Genomic DNA, 14,738 nt, shown 5'->3' with positions numbered 1-14,738 from the left:
CTTGACCCTTGCACTCATTGTCACAAGGTTGACCTTTGGGCCTTGACCCCAGCACTCACTGTCACAGCTTTGACCTTTGAGCCTCAACTTCAGGCCTCGACTCCTGGACTCACATTGACCTCTGACCCCATTAACCTGAGGGAGAGGTCATTGACCCTCATGACAGCCATCCATATGGGGTCTCCTTAGTGCCTGACCGCCAAGATTGCTGACCTTTGAACCTTGCTAATCAGCTGCTGCACCTGTAGGTTGTCCTTAATACCCTGGCAGTTGGTTCCTTCAAGCATCAACACGAGCCAATCTCGCATCATTTAACGAACACACTGCTATTTAACCAACCTGCTGTAACTTTATCCAGAAGTCCAGATACACCACATCTACTGATCCCCCTTATCATGTCTCTCAAAGGTCTTCAGTACATTCAGCAAGTGTGATTTTCCCTTCCTTAAGACCATAAAGCCAGCTGTGTTGGTCTATTTGGGCCACCAAGTCTGCTCCGCCATTCCATCATGGCTGATCCTCTCAACCCATTCTCCTGCCTTCTCCCCGTAATCGCTGACACCTGGACTAATCACAAACATATCAACTTCCCCTTTAAATACTGTATATCCAATGATTTGACCTCCACAGCCATCTCTGGTGACAAATCCCACAGATTCATCACCCTCTGGCTAAAGAAATTCCTTCTCCTCTGTCCTAAATGGATCTCCCTCTAGTCTAAGGCTGGGCCCTCTGGTCTGAGACTCCCCCACTATAGGAAACATCCTCTTCACATCCATTCTATCTGTGCCCTCTGGTCCTAGACTCCCCCACTACAGGAAACATCCTCTCCACATCCATTCTATCTGTGCCCTCTGGTCCTAGACTCCCCCACTATAGGAAACATCTTCCTCACATTCACACTGTCTAGGCCTTTCAATATTCGATAGATTTCAATGAAACACCCCCTCATTTTTCTAAATTCTAGCAAGTACAGGCCCAAAGCCATCAATCGCTCCTCATATGCAAATTCTTTCCTTATGGGGATCAACGCCCTTAATGTCCAAACAGAAGAGCAGATTGTGGATTACAGGAGGAACGGAGACAGGCTCGCCCCGTTTAACATCAGTGGGTATGCGGTTGACAGGGTGAGTAGTTTCAAGTTCCTCAGTATACACATCACTGAAAATCTCACCTGGACTGTACACACTGGCTCTGTGGCAAAAAAACAGAAGAGCTGATTGTGGATTACAGGAGGAATGGAGACAGGCTCGGCCTGATCAACATCAATGGGTCTGCAGTTGAGAGGGTGAGTAGTTTCAAGTTCCTCAGCATACACATCACCAATGATCTCACCTGGACTGTACACACCGGCTCTGAGGTAAAAAAAACAACAGCAGCAGGTGCGTAAAGAAGGCCTGGAACATCATCGGGGACACCGGTCACCCCAAACCATAAACTGTTTCAGCTGCTTCCGTCTGCAGCGTTAAAGCCAGGACCAACAGGCTACGGGACAGCTTCTTTCTACAAGCCATTAGACTTCTAAACTCACATGTCTGTAAATTGTGATGGAGTCATAACGCAAAGATCTTTACTCCCTCACGTTGTGGAATGGATGTAAGATTTAAACAAATTCAATACAATTTTTTCTTGTGAATCTCCTTTGAATCCTCTCCAAGGCCAGCACTTCCTTTCTAAGATAAGGAGCCCAAAACTGCTCACAATACTCCCAAGTGAGGCCTCACCAGTGCTTTATAAAGCCTCAGCATCACATCCTTGCTTTTATATTCTAGCCCTCTTGAAATGAATGTTAACATTGCATTTGCCTTCCTCACCACTGACTCAATGTGCAAAGTAACCTTTAGGGAATCCTGACTCCCAAGTCCCTCTGCACCTCTGACATTTGAATTTTCTTCCCGTTTAGAAAATAATCCGCACCTTTATTCCTTCTGCCAAAGTGCAAGACTGTACACTTCCTGACACCATATTCCATCTGCCACTTCTCTGCCCACTCTCCTGGTCTGTCCAAGTCCTCCTGTAGACTCCCTGCTTCCTCAACATGACCTGCCTCTCAACCTATCACAATCAGAATCAGGTTTATCGTCGTGAAATTTGTTAATTTAGCAGCAGCAGTTCATTGCAATACATAATCTAGAAGAAGAAAAATAAATAAACAAGTAAATCAATTTCAGTATACGTATATTGAATAGATTAAAATTGTGCAGAAAAAGAAATACTGTATATTAAAAAAGAGTGAGGTAGTGTCCAAGGGTTCAATGTCCATTTAGGAATTGGATGGCGGAGGGGAAGAAGCTGTTCCTGAATCACTGAGTGTGTGCCTTCAGGCTTCTGTACCTCCTACCTGATGGTAACAATGAGAAAAAGGCATGCCCTGGGTGCTGGAGGTCCTTAATAATAGATGCTGCCTTTCTGAGACACTGTTACCTGAAGATGTTCTGGGTATTTTATAGGCTAGTACCCAAGATGGAGCTGACTAGATTTACAGCCCTCTGCAGCTTTCGGTCCTGTTCAGTAGCCCCTCCATGTCAGACAGTGATGCAGCCTGTCAGAATGCTCTCCATGGTACAGATATAGAAGTTTTTGAGTGTATTTGTTGACATACCAAATCTCTTCAAACTCCTAATAAAGGATAGTCACTGTCTTGCCTTCTTTACCACTGCATCGATATGTTGGGACCAGGTTAGATCCTCAGAGACCTTGACATCCAGGAACTTAAAGCTGCTCACTCTCTCCACTTCTGATCTCTCTATGAGGATTGGTATGTGTTCCTTCATCTTACCCTTCCTGAAGTCCACAATCAGCTCTTTCGTTTTACTGACGTTGAGTGCCAGGTTGTTGCTGCAGCACCATTCCACTAGTTGGTATATCTCACTTCTGTACGCCCTCTCGTCACCACCTGACATTCTCCCAACAATGGTTGGATCATCAGCAAATTTATAGATGGTATCTGAGCTATGCCTAGCCACACAGTCAGGGGTATAGAGAGAGTAGAGCAGTGGGCTAAGCACACACCCCTGAGGTGCACCAGTGATGATCATCAGCAAGGAGGATATGTTATCACCAATCCGCACAGATTGTCGTCTTCCAGTTAGGAAGTTGAGGATCCAGTTGCAGAGGGAGGTACAGAGGCCCAGGTTCTGTAACTTCTCAATCAGGATTGTGGGAATGATGGTGTTAAATGCTGATCTACAGTTGATGAACAGCATCCTGACGTAGGTGCTTGTGTTGTCCAGGTGGTCTAAAGCCGTGTGGAGAGCCATTGAGATTGTGTCTGCCGTTGACCTATTGTGGCGTTAGGCAAATTGCAATGGGTCCAGGTCCTTGCTGAGGCAGGAGTTCAGTCTCGTCATGACCAACCTCTCAAAGCATTTCATCACTGTCGATGTGAGTGCTACTGGGCGATAGTCATTAAGGCAGCTCACGTTATTCTTCTTAGGCACTGGTATGATTGTTGCCTTTGTGAAGCAAGTGGGAACTTCTGCCTGTAGCAGTGAGAGGTTGAAAATGTCCTTGAATACACCCACCAGTTGGTTGGCACAGGTTTTCAGAGCCATACCAGGTACTCCATCTGGACCTTCTGCCTTGTGAGGTTCACCTTCTTTAAAGACAGCCTAACATCAGCCTCTGAGACAGAGATCACAGGGTCACTGGGTGCTGCAGGGATCTTCACAGCTGTGGTAATATTCTCCCTTTTAAAGCGGGTATAGAAGACATTGAGTTCATCTTTTAGTGAAGCAGATCTTTGTATCATCTGCTAACTTGGTCACAAAGCCATCAATTCCATCATCCAAATCATTGACATATAATGTATAAAGAAACAGTCCCAGCACCGACCCCTGTAGAACACCTCTGGTCACTGGCAGCCAACCCAAAAATGCCCTCTTTATTTCCACGCTTTGTCTCCTGCCAATCAGCCAATCTTCTATCCATTCTAGTACCTTTCCTGTGGTACCATGGGATCTTATCTTGTTCAGCAGCCTCATGTGCGGTACCTTGTCAAAGGCCTTCTGAAACTCCAAATAAACAACATCCACTGACTCTCCTTTGTCTATCCTGCCTGTTATTTCCTCAAAGAATTCCAACAGATTTCTCAGGCAAGATTTTTCCTTGAAGAAACCATGCTGACTTTGTCCTGTTTTATCATGTGCCTCCAAGTACTCTGAGACCTCATCCTTAATAATCCAACATCTTCCCAGCCACTGAGGTCAGACTGACTGGCCTATAATATCCTTTCTTCTGCCTCTTTTCCTTCTTGAAGTGTGGAATTACATTTACAATTTACAAGAATCAATATCAGAATCTTGGGAAATTTCATCTTTCCTTTCCTAATGGCTTTTTACTTTCTGTTGGTACTTAAAAGCTTCCCAATCCTCTACCTTCCCACTAATTTGAGCTGTATGATATGCCCTCTCTTTGGTTTTTATGCTGTCTTTGACTTCTTGTTAGCTATGGTTATATCATTCTCTCTTTAGAATACTTCTTCATTTTTGGGATGTATCTGACCTGCACCTTTCAAATTGCTCCCAGAAACTCCAGCCATTGCTGTTCTACCGTCACCCCTGCTAGTGTCCCCTTCCAGTCAACTTTGGCCATCTCCTCCCTCAGGCCTCTGTACATCACTATTGTTGTTTGTCCTTCGGAGTCGAAGACAACCATGACTTCTGTCAGGTGGAGGGTTTGTGACTGTGGGTCCGGAGGTGACTGGTGAGGCCAATCCGGGCCCTGAAAGCTCGCCCACATGTGGGACACATGAGGGTAGGTGCTGCAATGGAAGTGGAGGTAGCTCGAGTCTTGCGCGTGGCGCATTTCCTCTGAGCCTCTGCAGTGCGTCTGATTTCTGCTGCATACGCTCCTTTAGTGGTCCTGCTCCACCAGGTTGGGCGGTCTAGAGCAAGCGATTCCCAGCTACTGGGATTGATGTTGAGGTCTTTGAGGGACACTTTGAGGCAGTCTTTGAAACGTTTCTTCTGCACTCCAACTGAGCGCTTGCCCTGGCTCAGCTCTCCATACAGCAGCTGTTTTGGTAGTCGACTGTCAGACATCCTGACGACATGGCCAGCCCATCTGGCTTGGGCTTTCTGTAGAAGGGTGTAGACACTGTGGGTGCTAGCCTGCTCTAGGACCTCCGTGTCTGGGACTTTGTCCTGCCATCGTACGTGGAGAGGTCTGCGGAGGCAGCTCAAGTGGAAGTGGTTGAGCTGTTTAGCGTGTCTGCTGTAGACAGTCCAGGTCTCGCTGGCATAGAGGAGGGTGGTGAGAACCACTGCTTGGTAGACCTTCAGCTTGGTGGTAAGGCTGAGTCCTCTCCACTCCCATACATTCTAACAGAGTCTCCCAAAGGCGGCACTGGCTTTGGCAATTCTGTTGCTGATCTCTGCATCTATGTTCACCGCTCGTGATAGAGTACTGCCCAGATAAGTAAAGCTGTCGACTGCCAGTAGCCTCTGCCCCTTTACTGTGATGTGTGGTTCCTGGTAGGGCTTTCCGGGTGCGGTCTGGTACATAACTTCAGTCTTTTTGGTGCTGATTGTAAGTCCGAAGTTGTCACAGGCTCGTGAGAAGCAGTCCATTTTTCGCTGCATCTTCTGCTCTGTGCTGGAGTTGAGGGCGCAATCATCAGCGAATAAGAGGTCTCTGATGACGGTCTCCTTCACCTTTGTACAGACTGTAGACGCCGGAGGTTGAATAGCCCACTGCCAGTCCTGTATCTGATGTGTATACCATCCTGACAATCGCAGAAGGCATCATTCAGCATAGCAGAGAAGACCATGCTAAAGAGTGTAGGGGCGAGAACGTATCCTTGCTTCACACCGTTCGTCACTGGGAAGGCTTCTGACTCATCACCATCATCCAGAACTTTCACCATCATGCCATCGTGGAACTGCCGAACAATCGTGATGAACCTGCTAGGGCAGCCAAACTTCTCCATTATCTTTCATAAGCCATCTCTGCTGACCGTATCAAATGCCTTGGTCAGATCGACGAAGGTCATAAAGAGGTCGCTGTGCTGCTCTTGACATTTTTCCTGGAGTTGGCGTGCAGCAAATATCATGTCGACAGTTCCACGCTCTGCACGGAAGCCACACTGGCTTTCTGGGAGGAGACCTTGCTCAAGGTGTTGGAGAAGACAATTAAGCAGGATGCGAGCCAAGATCTTCCCAGCTATGGACAGGAGGGAGATGCCTCGGTGATTGTCACAAGACCGGCGGTTGCCTTTCCTCTTGTAGATGTGGACTATACTGGCATCTTTCAACTGTTGCGGGACCTTTCCTTCGTTCCACATAGACTGGAAGAGCTCAGTCAGCTTCTGCATCATGAATGGGCCTTCTGCTTTGTAGACTTCAGCAGGGATTGCATCTGATCCTGGTGCTTTGCTACAAGAAAGTTGCCTGATGGCTTTTCTGACTTCTTCTTCTGTGGGGAGGTTGTCAAGGTCCAGGTTGATCTCCACCCGAGGTAGGCGAGCAATGGCCTCATCATTGATTTCGGCAGGGCGGTTGAGGACCTGGTTGAAGTGTTCAGCCCATCTCTCCAAAATCTGCTTTTTCTCTGTCAGCAGCCGAGTCCCATCTGCACTGAGGAGGGGGGAGGAGCCAGAGGACTGAGGTTCATACATAGCCTTCAAAGCATCGTAGAAACGCTTGGTGTCATGACTGTCTGCGTAGCCCTGGATCTCATCGGCCTTATTGCTGAACCAGACATCCTGCATCTCACGAAGTTTCTTCTGCACTTTCCGTCTTGCACTGGCGAAGGCATCTATCTTTGCTTGTGATGTGGGATCGTTCTGGTGCGCTCTGAACAGTTGGTGTTTCTCTGACAACAGTGCCTGTATCTCCTCATCGCTCTCATCGAACCAGTCTTGATGTCTACGGATTGCTGGTCCGAGGTATTCGAGAGCGGTCGAGTATACTGCATCTCTGAAAGCCGTCCACTGCTCTTCAATGCTGGTGTGGTCATCCTGGGGTGTGTCAAGCAGCCTGCTATCTAGGTCTTCACGAAATTCTTCTGCAACTACGCTGCTCTTCAGCTTGGAGACATTGAGCCTCTTTGCAGTCTTCTGACCTTGGGGTCTTCTCACAGGCAGGATGCGAAGTTTAAACTTGGACACTACGAGTCGATGATCCGTCCGGCAGTCGGCACCACACATGGCCTTTGTCATTCTCACGTCTTGCCAGTCCCTCTTTCTGGTGATGACATAGTCCATCAGATGCCAGTGCCTAGAGCGTGGATGCATCCAAGATGTCTTGTTACAGGTAGGGAGGTGGAATAGGGTGTTGGTGATGACAAGGTCATGTGTAGCACATGTCTTGAGGAGCAGCAGGCCATTGCTGTTACACTTGCCAATACCATGTCTTCCAAGAATCCCTTCCCAGGTCTGGTAATCTGTCCCCACTCTGGCGTTAAAGTCCTCGAGGACAATAAGCTTCTCTGACTGTGGGACTGCTGCTATGAGGGCGTCAAGTTCTTCATAGAACTTATCTGTGATGTCATCTGGGTTGGTCATCGTTGGGGCATATGCGCTGATCAGCGTTGCACTCCTCTTATTGCCAAGTGGGAGCCGAAGCATCATCAGGCGATCGTTGATGCCCTCTGGAAGCTTGGCAAGTTTACGAGCGAGGTGGGATCGGATGTCAAATCCAACGCCAGCCTCTCGTCGTTCAGTGCTGCTGCGACCGCTCCAGAAGAAGGTGTACTCACCACCATGTTCTGTAAGCTGGCCCTTGTCTGCATTGAGTGCTACAATGTCCATGTTATAGCGGGCTAGTTCTTTGGCGACCAGTGCTGTTCTTCTTTCTGGCCTGACAGCCTTGGTGATGTCAAGCAGAGTTCGCACGTTCCACGTGCTAAAGTTGAGCACCTTCCCTTTCGTCTTCTTTGTAGTTCGACCGCTGAGTGGGATCCCCGCCAGCCGCGGTGTGCTGGCCAGGGTAAGATGAAGCAGGCTATGTTTGAGGCACCTTTTCTAGCCCCTTCCTCCATGGAGGTGAGCAGAGCGATTGCTAAAGAGGACTGCTCAGACACCCAGGGGGCTGCCGAGCTCCACTGCTGCTTCATTCCAGCGGAGAACGACCCAATTCCCTGGGCCGCCTGTTTGCAGGTTTGTGACTACAGCTTCCAGTGTATTCACACCTGCTGCTTCACCACTCGCCCATCGCCACAGGACTTGAAGTTTTTTAGCAGAAACACCAGCCATTGCTGTTCTACCATCACCCCTGCTAGTGTCCCTACCATCACCCCTGCTAGTGCCCCTACCATCACCCCGCTAGTGCCCCTACCATCACCCCTGCTAGTGCCCCTACCATCACCCCGCTAGTGCCCCTACCATCACCCCTGCTAGTGCCTCTACCATCACCCCTGCTAGTGCCCCTACCATCACCCCGCTAGTGCCCCTACCATCACCCCTGCTAGTGCCCCTACCATCACCCCTGCTAGTGTCCCCTTCCAGTCAACTTTGGCCATCTCCTCCCTCAGGCCTCTGCACACCACTATAGTACTGATACATCTGTCTTTATCCTCTCCTTCTGACACTGGTCCTTGTTCCATGCCGACTCTGCCCAACCCTGTCACCCTTTTCGAGGTGTCCGGTAATTACATCCATCATTTCACACTCCAGCGTTTCCGCCATCACTGATGGTGGTTGGTGGTCCCGGTTCTTCTCTCTCTCTCCTTTCTTCGACAGTTACCTCCATCCATGAACACCTAAACTTACAGATTGCTGATAATACAGAGACAGGTGGAGGGGCAGGGAGTTTGCAGGAGGACTTGGACAGGTTGGGAGGATGGGTAAAGAAGTGGTAGATGGAATGCAGTGTTGGGATGTGGACGGTCATGGTAGAAGGAATAAAAGCGTAAACTATTTTCTAAATGGGGAGAAAATTCAAAATCAGAGATGCAAAGGGTCTTGGGAATCCTCGTGCAGAATTCCCTAAAGGTTAACTTGCAGGTGAAGTTGGTGGTGAGATGGCAAAAGCGATGTTAGCATTCATTTCGGGAGGACTAGAATATAAAAGCAAGGATGTGACGCTGAGGGTTTATAAGGCATGGGTCAGATGCCACTTGGGGTATTGTGCACAGTTCGGGGCCCATTATCTAAGAGAAGATGTGCTGACATTGGAGAGAGTCCAGAGAATATTCACGAGAATGATTCTGAGAATGAAAGGGTTAACATATATTACCATGCAGAGGAAAATAATACTTAATAAATAATACTGAAAACACGAGCTGTGGTGTGAGCCCGTACTGTAGGTTGTGGAATTGTCAAGAGGGGCCGGATGGACCCAAACGCAGGACGCAGGCACTGAAGTACTTGGGGGAGGGCAGGATGGGGATGCCATGGCACTTAAGGGTAGCTGGGGTTCAGGCAGATAGAGTTCAGGCAGGGGGAGCAGAGCGGCTCCCGAAGTCCAGGCAGGCAGAGTGGAGCAGCCCCCGGGGTTCGGGTTCAGGCAGACAGACAAGTCCCCGGGGTTCAGGCAGGCGGGTAGACAGGTCCCCAGGTTCAGGCAGACAGACAGGTCCCCGGGTTCAGGCAGGCGGGTAGACAGGTCCCCGTGGTTCAGGTGGGTAGACAGGTCCCCGGGGTTCAGGCAGGCGGGCAGGTCTAGGTGGCGATAGGCTAGCGGAGAGCCCTCCCTGGGCGGGCTGCATGTATCCCGGGTAGGGGCGCCTCCCAGGCGGAAACACCGGAGGCCTGGGCACGACGTGGACCCCTAGGAGGGTGCGGGCACTATCCCAGAGTTCGGGCGGAAGAGAAAGAGGGGGCAGAACCCCCGCTGGGCCACGGCCCATCAGCCGGAACCACCCGACGGAGGCAAGGGATAGGAACAGGCAGAACCACTGCCGGGTCACGGCCCATCGGCCGGAACCACCCGACGGAGGCAAGGGACAGGAACAGGCAGAACCACTGCCGGGCCACGGCCCATCGGCCGGAACCACCCGACGGAGGCAAGGGATAGGAACAGGCAGAACCACTGCCGGGTCACGGCCCATCGGCCGGAACCACCCGACGGAGGCAAGGGATAGGAACAGGCAGAACCACTGCCGGGCCACGGCCCATCGGCCGGAACCACCCGACGGAGGCAAGGGATAGGAACAGGCAGAACCACTGCCGGGCCACGGCCCATCGGCCGGAACCACCCGACGGAGGCAAGGGATAGGAACAGGCAGAACCACTGCCGGGCCACGGCCCATCGGCCGGAACCACCCGACGGAGGCAAGGGATAGGAACAGGCAGAACCACTGCCGGGCCACGGCCCATCGGCCGGAACCACCCGACGGAGGCAAGGGATAGGAACAGGCAGAACCACTGCCGGGTCACGGCCCATCGGCCGGAACCGCCCGACGGAGGCAAGGGATAGGAACAGGCAGAACCCCCGCCGGGCCGAGGCAGGTCTGCCAGACGTGCCCGACAGGGGCAAGGGGTAGGAACGGGCATAGGTCCAGGTCGACCAACACAACAGCCATGACAACGGGAAAATTCGGAAACGGCCGGCAGACAGTGCGACTGCGCGAAACACAAAACCGAGCGGAGAAGCAGGACCAGCGCATGGGAAGAAAGGTGGGGGAACGGACCAACCTGGCAGTACTGGTACGGGCAGAGAAGCATGATGAAGAATAGGTCTGAGCCCGGGCGGGATAACAGAATGCAGAGACGAGTTTGGAGCCGGCGGAGAAACAGAACAAAACAACCAATCGCCTGGTCCCAGTCCCAAGGCCTCTTATAAACACCTGCAGCTCAATGAGTTACAGGTGTGTCTTCTTGAACCAGGAGAGTCCTAACTAGATCACGGGTGACGGGAGGGACAACAGCAGGACCCGGAGTCCGGAGCCCCCGGACCGGATCAAAACCCAGAACACAGTTCCGGATCGGACCCTGACAGGAATCAGTTCAGACTTGAGGTGCGTGAAGTTATCCACACTCTCTGAGGAGCCTCAAGGACTCCCACCACCCAGGCCGTGCTCTCTCCTCACTGCTGCCATCAGCAAGAAGGTACCCACAGCACCAGGTTCAGGAGCAGTTATTGCCCCTCAACCATCAGGAAGGAGATGCAGGAGCCACAGGACCCACAGCACCAGGTTCAGGAGCAGTTATTACCCCTCAACCATCAGGAAGGAGATGCAGGAGCCACAGGACCCACAGCACCAGGTTCAGGAGCAGTTATTACCCCTCAACCATCACGGAGGAGGTTCAGGAGCCTCAGGACCCACAGCACCAGGTTCAGGAGCAGTTATTGCCCCTCAACCATCACGGAGGAGGTTCAGGAGCCTCAGGACCCACAGCACCAGGTTCAGGAGCAGTTATTACCCCTCAACCATCAGCCTCCTGGACCAGAGGGGAAAACTTCACTCAACTTCATTACCATCACTGAACTGTTCCCAGAACCTAAGGATTCCCTTTCAAGGACTCTTCATCTCATGTTCTCGGTATTTATTGCTTAATAATATTCTATTTGCCGAGTTTGTTGTGTTTTGCACTCTGATTAAATGCCCAAGTTGGTGCGATCTTTTATCGATTTTATTATTGATTCTGTCAGGTCTTGGACTCATTCTATTTCTGGTGTTTCCACAACCGTTGGTCTCATCTTCCGGACCCTGTACCTTGTTACTTCATGCTCTTGTTATTTATTCCTAGTTTATTTATATTTGCATTTACACAGTTTGTTGTCTTCTATGTTCCTGCTCTTTCATTGATGCTGTTCACAGTTAGTATTCTATAGATTTGCTGAGCGTGCCCGCAGGAAAAGAATCTCAGGGTTATACATGTGAACTTTGATAATAAATTTACTCAGAACTCTGCGCTGGAGAGGGGCGGAGTTCCAGCGTTTACCCTCAGAGAAAGCATGAATCCGGCCGGCCCACCGCTCTGCGGGGATAGGCCGACACAACGTCGCCCCACCCTCTGCGCGTTACGTCACATGGATTGGTCACCGCCCACCGGCCGCTGAGCGATGGAAGCGTCACTTCCGGCGCAGGCGACGGACCGGCGGAAGATGGCGACGGAAAAGCAGAAGGCGGAGGGCGGGCGGGTGAAGATCGGACATTATCGGCTTGGCGACACACTGGGTGTCGGCACCTTCGGCAAGGTGAAGGGTGAGTGCGGCGCCAGAGGCGTTCGCGCGTTTCGGAACCTGCGGCACCGCTTCCGCAGCGCAGGCTGCGCCTCAACATCACAGCCCCTTCCCTCAGACACTGCCCCGCCTCCTCAGACTGTGTCCCCCCTCCTTCAGACTAGTCCTTGCCCCAATCGGTCAAGCTCCGTCCTCTCATGCTCGATCCCTCCCTGCAGATAAGGTCCCACCTCCCAAGCCAGGCAACGCCCTCTCGTACCCGATTCCCTCTCCTTCAGACCAATTCCTACCCCTCATACCAGGCCCACCACGTCAGACTAGATCCCTCTCCCTTAGTCAGGCACCACCCCCGCACACAAGATCTCCCTGCACATCCACCTCAGCCCCCTGTGCATAGCTGCCACATTCCTTTGCCTAAGCCCTACCCTCTCCCAACACCATATCTGGGCTCATTCCCCCTGCCCTCAGTGCAAAAACTTCCCTCCCTTATCTCAAACCACCATCATCCCCACAACTCTCCCGTCATACCAGATCGGCGCCATCTTCCCCTATTCCCTTCCCATGTCCTGTTACCCACAACCCACACCTCACCTAATTGCCCTCACAACAACCCTTGCCCATTTTCCTTCACCCCATCTCTCACCCCGACCTCAGAGCTAATCTTACACAGGCAGCCCATGCTCTCACAGAATCGTACCTCTTCCTTCTTAGAGACCCTGCCTCCGCACGCATCCTCGCCCTGTTGCACCCTCCACCAGTTCTGTGAGTGCGCCTCGCTCTCTTGCAGTGGGGATGCACGAGCTGACACAGCACAAGGTGGCGGTGAAGATCCTAAACCGCCAGAAGATCCGCAGCCTGGATGTTGTTGGCAAAATCCGACGTGAGATCCAGAACCTCAAACTCTTCAGACACCCACACATCATCAAACTGTAAGTTTTGGGGGTGTATCTGGGGTTGAAGACTGACTGGGAGAGGAGTATGGTTGTGGGGGGGGGGAAGATCAAGTGAAGTTTATTGTCATTTAACTACATACATGTATACCATCAAATGAGACAATTTCTGCAACCCAGGGTGTAAAACATAGTACACATAACTCAAAATAGCAGTAAAGTATGGACAAAATCTACAAATGAATTACACATAAGTAAACAAAGTAAAGTACATCAATTAAATATTGTCAAGTATGGAACAGATTAACCAGTGACACTTTGAATGTGATGTGGCAGGGAGTTCAGAGTCAAAATGGCCTGAGGGAAGGAAGCGTTTCCTATCCTGGCCATTATTGTTTTTATGCATGGGAGTCTCCTGTCCAAAGGTAGAAAATCAAAGAGAATGCTGGATGAATGGGTGGTTATTTGCAGTTGTCGGGGATATGAGAGGCTGGGGTTGTGCACAGCTCAGGAGAGGGCACATGTGGAGCTATAGTTTTATTTTGAGCTGTTTAACGTTTATTTTTAAGCCTGTTTTTTTGTTTTTTTTATTGTTTTTGTTTCAGCCTGCAGGATGTTGGTGTTCAAAGTCAATTTGTTATCAAAGTACATATATGTCACTATATACAACCCTGAGATTTATTTTCCTGTGGGCAGACTCAATAAACCTATAAGATAACATTTATAACAGTCAGTGTAAGACCACACCAACTTGACCATTTAACCAGTGTGCCAAAGACAACAAACTGTACAACTAAAAGAAGCAAAAGAATAATTAAGCAATAAATAATGAGGTCATGAGATGAAGAGTCCTTGAAAGTGAATCCATAGGCTGTGGGAACAGTTTGGTGATGAGGCAAGTGAAGTTATCCCTTTTGGTTTAGGAGCCTGATGGTTGAGGGCTAATAACTATTCCTGAACCTGGTGGTGTGAGTCCTGAGGCTCCTGAACCACCTTCCCAATGGCAGCAGTGAAAGATCTGGATGGTGTGGGTCCCTGATGGTGGATACTGCTTTCCTGTGACAACTTTCATGCAGATGTGCTTAACGGTTGAGAGAGCATTCTCGTGATGGACTGGTCTGTATCCGCTACTATTTGTAGGATTTTTCTTTCAAGGGCATCGGTGTTTCCATACCAGGCTGTGATGCACCAGTCAGGATACTGTCTTGTGCATCTATAGAAGTTTTAGATGTCATGCTGAATCTTCGCAAACTCTTAACGAAGTAGAGGCACTGCCATGCTTTCTTTATAATTGCTCTTGCTGGGCTCGGCACAGGTCCTCTGACCCTCTGATGAGGATTGGCTCATAGACCTCTGGTCTCCTTCCACTGAAGTCTGTAATCAGATCCTTGGACTTGCTGACATTGGGTAAGAGATGGTTGTTATGACACCACTCAGCCAGATTTTTACTCTCCTTCCTGTATGCTGAGTCATCACCACCATTGACTCTGCCAATAACAATATTGCTGCTGTGCTTAGACACAAAGTCAAAAGTGTAAAGTGAGTCAAGCAGAAGGCTCAGAACACAGCTTTGTGGTGTACTTCTACTGATGGAGATCGTGGAGATGTTGTTGCCAATCCGAGCTGACTTGTCGAGCCCGTGGGCGGTGGGCGTCGCTGAGCCCGTAGGTCATTCGTGTGACTGTGGGTGGCAACAGTGCTCGGTGATGAGTGGTTTGGGTGAGTTGGACATACCTGGCGATTACAAGGTTACTGAGGAGGTTTCAGCAGCTCTGCTGAT

Source organism: Hemitrygon akajei, chromosome 6 (genome assembly GCF_048418815.1).
Source record: "Hemitrygon akajei chromosome 6, sHemAka1.3, whole genome shotgun sequence".
Lineage (NCBI taxonomy): Eukaryota > Metazoa > Chordata > Chondrichthyes > Myliobatiformes > Dasyatidae > Hemitrygon > Hemitrygon akajei.
The sequence above is the reverse complement of the archived record's forward strand: the minus strand, read 5'-3'. Positions refer to the sequence as shown.